The 5,040-nt window shown below is 43.2% G+C and overlaps 1 non-coding gene across 1 annotated transcript; it reads left to right on the top strand.

The window, feature by feature from the left end:
- The first annotated feature begins 1,543 nt into the window (after positions 1–1,543).
- On the top strand, positions 1,544–1,650 carry LOC128249726 (U6 spliceosomal RNA). The gene has a single exon (XR_008265837.1). It is a non-coding gene; the product is annotated as a U6 spliceosomal RNA (small nuclear RNA).
- Positions 1,651–5,040: the final 3,390 nt, after the last annotated feature.

The raw sequence follows: 5,040 nt of genomic DNA, 5'->3' as shown, positions 1-5,040 counted from the left end.
GCCGCCATCATATTTGCCACCATCACCGCCATCACCAGTCCAACAACAGATGCAAGCATGGCTGTGTGGTTAAGAAGCTCGCTTTGCAAGCTCGTAGTTTCAGGTTCAGTCCCGCTCGACGACGCGCCCTGGGCAAATGTATTCTATCATATATCCCCGAACCAACTAATGCTTGTGATTGAATTTCGCAAACGGAGACAGTATGGAATCCCGAATTCTTCGTTCAACCATCGATGTGCCGCAGGAATCAATAAACTGAATTTCAATGCTTGGAGAATATTGTGCAAGGAGTTAATAGCTTTTAAAGCTTGAACATTTTAGGTAGTTTTAGCCAATCAAAAGCTACCATTATACATATGGACAAAAATATTATGTTGGTGTCTGTTTCCATAGTTACAAACAAAGCTGTCGTCTGCTGTGTTGTTATAAGAAAGACGCTGTACTTGAGCGACTGTGATACTTTCACCGCCGCAACCACCACAAATTTTGCCTAGCCACATCATTCTGTGCTTGTGTTATTTCTGTCTGTCACAAAATGATAGACAGAAATACATTTTTCTGGGAATCAAACAAATCTCATATTCGGATTCAGTGTAAATAATTACACCAATACATCAAATTTGAAAATCTTCACTTCACTTAAAAATTTCAAAATCTGTGGCAGCAACCGAAAGGACCCTATTTTACTAGGATATAGATAGAGCTGATAGTAATGTTAGTGTTGATAGTGCTGTTGGTATCAGTAACGGGACGGTTGTTTCAATGTCAGCTATGATCGTAAAAGCGAAGTTCCGCTTATTAAAAATTATTTGTGTGTGTGTGTGTACGAGTGTGCGTGCGTTTGTGTTGGATGTGTGTGTGTGTGGGGGGGGGTGATCTAGTCTGAATGACGCTAAATTGATGAATAAAAGATGTCTCTGTTTTTTAGAACAGAGAAAAATGGATTATCAGTTAATGAGTTATCCAGTTAACTAAGGTTTGACCAGCGTGCTTCTAGAGAAAACTATTTAAAAATACGCTTAAGACAGTCCTGTACGCTCGCATCCCTGTTGCTAGCGGCATGTATGTATGTATGTATGTATGTATGTATGTATGTATGTATATCCTGGTTATGACTTTAAGCAGCATCCGGTAGTGAGGGCTTTGGTACAGGAATTCCAAGGTCTTGAGGAGTGTGGAACCACCCCTTAGACACTATTGTTCCTAAGTCAATTCTGATCCAGGGTAGTAGCATCTGTTACGGGCCCAGTTATGGATCAAATAGCAAGTGAAGCAATTGGGGGCGAAGGACCCCCTAGTTCTCTTTAGAACTGCCTTCTAGGAGAAGGTAAACTCATATACAATTGAAGAGAATTTGGTTTCTGGTCGTCTGAACCTCTGTCGTGCCATAAAGCAATCTTCAGACCTATCTGCAGACCAGAGACTGAAACAAAGAGGAAAAAGAGTAAACTGTGTTTCAAAATTAGACGCCATTGCAACAAAATTTGGACACAGTCGAATCTGACACCCGAGCAGTCTTTCGTATGCGATAAAAAATGTAACTGTACTAGCTGCGGCAGTACATATTCTAGAATTGGAGCGATACAGAGGAGATTAGTATGGCACCTGCGCAAGGATGAAACGCAAATTCTTGAAGCGTTCCATATTTTGTAATGGGCGCAGGTGTGGCTGTGTGGTAAGAAGCTTGCTTCCCAACCACATGGTTCTGGGTTCAGTCCTACTGCATGGCACCTTGGACAAGTGTCTTCTACTATAACCTCGGGCCGACCAAAGCCTTGTGAGCGGATTTGGTAGACGTGAACTGAAAGAAGCCCGTCATACATATATATATATATATGTATATATTTGTGTCTGTGTTTGTCCCCCCACCACCATCACTTGACAACCGACGTTGGTGTGTTCACGTCCCCGAAGCACAGCTGTTTGGCGAAAGAGACCGATAGAATAAGTACTAGGTTTACAATGAATAAGTCAACTAAAGGCGTTGCTCCAGCATGGCCGCAGTCAACTGACTGAAACAAGCAAAATAAAAAAAAGAATACGTCTATTATTTCACGTTTCTGTGGGAGATTATTAATTCGAAAGTGATCAACACCTGCTTGGATTTATCATTAACAAGCTACTTACCTTACACATCGCCGTGGTGTTGTTAAGTAATATAAAAAGAATATGTAAGGCGGCGATTTCAAATCTTGGCACAAGGCCAGCAATTTCGGGAGAAGAGTAAGTCGATTATGTTATTTATTTTATCGACCTCGAAAGGAAGAAAAGTAAAGTCGACTTCGGCGGCAATTGAAGAGATAGAGCAAGTGCCAGAGAAGAGAGGGCTGTACCGGCAATGGGCTGATACTAATTTAAGCATACTGGTACTCTGTAGACTGGAGTAATGTGAAATGAAGTGCCTTGATCAAGGACACAACGTGCCGCCTGGTCAAGAGGATCGAAACCGTGACTTTGTAATCGTGGGCTTAATACCTTAACCATGGTGCCATGCGCCTTCGCAACCTTTACATATTGTACTTACGTATAAATACATAGATATATAGATATGTGTGGTGGTGATGTGAAGTGCTGTGTGTTGTCTGTTAGCATGTATGTGTGTGTGTATATGTGTGTGTGTGTAAATGTTTGTACATGTGTGCGCGAACATGTGTGTGCGCGTGCATGCGTGTGCTTCTCTGTGTATGCGTGCATACGTGTGTTTCTTTGCATGTGTGTGCATGTGTGTCTTTCTCCGCGTGTACGTGCATGCGTGTGTTTGTGTGTGTGTGTGTGTGTGTGTGTGTGTGTGTACATACTTATACGTGTGTGCGCGTGCATCTGTGCACGCGTGTGTGTGTGTTCATAGATGTTACTCTGTGTGTGTGTGTGTGTGTGCATGTGTGTCTTTCTCTGCGTGTGCGTGCATGCGTGTGTTTCTGTTTGTGTGTGCGTGTGTGTGTGCGTATGTGTGTGTTTGTGTATGTTTCTGTGTGTGTGTGCGTGTGTGTTTGAGTGTTGTATAAATGGAGCTAGTGTGTGAGCGTGTCGGGGAGAGTGATGAATGTGTGTGTATCTGTGTGTGTGTGTGTGTGTGTGCGTGTGCGTGTGAGTATTCATGTATGTGTCAAGTGTGCGGTGTATGTATATGGAGTGCTTGATGTGTCTGAAATGTGTGGAAGGTATGTATGTAAGTGTACGCCTGTGTGTATGTGTACGTGTGTGTGTGTGTGCATGCGGGTGTGTGTGTGTGTATGACGTGCGTTTGTGTGAAATATGTACGTGTTTGCAGTTTTTGATGCGTGTGTGCATCTGTATTTGTGTGTGTGTGTGTGTGTCTATGGAGCATTTGATATCTTTATAATTGTGGTGTGTGTATGAGCATATGTGTGCCCTGTGTATATAATGCATGTGAGAAATACGTGTGTGTATGCGCTGTTAGTTGATGTGTGTGTATGTGTATGTGAGTCGTATTTGATGTCTTAAATCTAATGTTTGTGTGTGTGTGTGTGTGTAGATATATGTATATGTGTGATATACATTTATGTGTGTGTGTATGCGTGATGCGTATAGTCTTTGACAGCGTTGTCTTTCATTATTTGTTTTATTTTATTTTACTTTTTTATTTTATTTCTGTTTATCATTTAAAAGATTAAAAGCTTATCTGATTCAACACAATATTTAAAACAGTAACAAAATATAAACAATAAAGCGAAAAAAAAAAAAACGAAGAATAACATTAAACAAATGCAATTTGAAAAAAGAAATCTAAAAAAAACTTTATTAAAGGCGATAGCTCATTTCCCTGCCCCCGCAGCACCACCTATTTTAACAACCTACATCACCCCACCACCGCTCTACACAAAACAACAAAGACAACGAAAGGAAAAAAACAAACAGATAAAAACAGGAACAACGAAATAAGAGCGAAACGGGTGGTGGGTACATGTGAATGAGCGAATGAGCATCGGGCGCCGAGTGGGGTTGGTAGATGGGTACAAGTGGTTGGATGAGAACGGTGGTAGAGGGGTACGTGTGTATGGGTGGATGGGTGAGCATCAGGCTCCGAGAAGTATAATATTGGAGTAAAAATGAGTGGGTGACCATTAGGCATCGAAAGGGGTGGCAGAAAAGTGCTTAAGGGTAGGTTTCAAGCAGGCATCGATTGAAGTGGTAGACGGGTATAATTGGGTGGTTAACCATCAGGCGTCGAGATGGTGTCAGAGTACCCGGTGAGTAGGTGACCATCAGGTATCAAAAGGGATGGTAAACGGTTATAAAGTGGCTGGCTGACCATCAGGCGTCGAGAGGAGAAGTCTACGGGTAGGTCACCACCAGTATCAAGACAGGTAGTAGACGCTTGCTTGTGAATAGCTGACCATCAAGCCTCGAGAGGAGCAGCAGAGAAGTACCCCTGGGTAAATCATCATCAGGCAGCTGACCATCACGGGTCGAGGTATGGGGTGGTAGACGGGTGTAAGTGGATAACTGACTACCAGGTATCGAAATGGGGTAGCAAATAGATAACTGATTGACATGGAAAGGGGTGGAAGAAGTGGACAATGGGGTCGGTGGCCATCACGAGTCGAGAGCGGTGGCTGTGGTATGAGAGAGATGGTGAGTGACCATCACGTGTCGGGAGGGGTGGCAGTCGGGTGCAACTAGGTGGGTGGGTGGAGACACGATAAATATGTTTTTTGTTAGATCCATCACCAATGTTTCCTCATTCCGTCTTGTCTGGTTCGATTTGGCATTATGATATGATCCGGGTGGTTTGTGGACGGCAGTCGGGTGTCAGTGATTGGTTTCGGTTCATTGGAGAGATAAAGAAGCTACTACTACTACTACTACTACTACTACTACTACTACTACTACTACTACTACTACTACTACTCTTTGTGTTTTTGTGGTTGTGGAAATGCTGTGGAGGATATTGTAGTTGTCTTGGTGGTGGTGGTCGTCATGGTGGTGTGTCGGCATGGTGGTGGTCGTCATGGTGATGGTCGACATGGTGGTGGTCCTCATGGTGGTGGTCGGCATGGTGGTGGTCGTCATGGTTGT

The sequence above is a fragment of the Octopus bimaculoides genome, chromosome 17, assembly GCF_001194135.2.
Source record: "Octopus bimaculoides isolate UCB-OBI-ISO-001 chromosome 17, ASM119413v2, whole genome shotgun sequence".
In the NCBI taxonomy this organism is placed as follows: domain Eukaryota; kingdom Metazoa; phylum Mollusca; class Cephalopoda; order Octopoda; family Octopodidae; genus Octopus; species Octopus bimaculoides.
The sequence above is the reverse complement of the archived record's forward strand: the minus strand, read 5'-3'. Positions and strand labels throughout refer to the sequence as shown.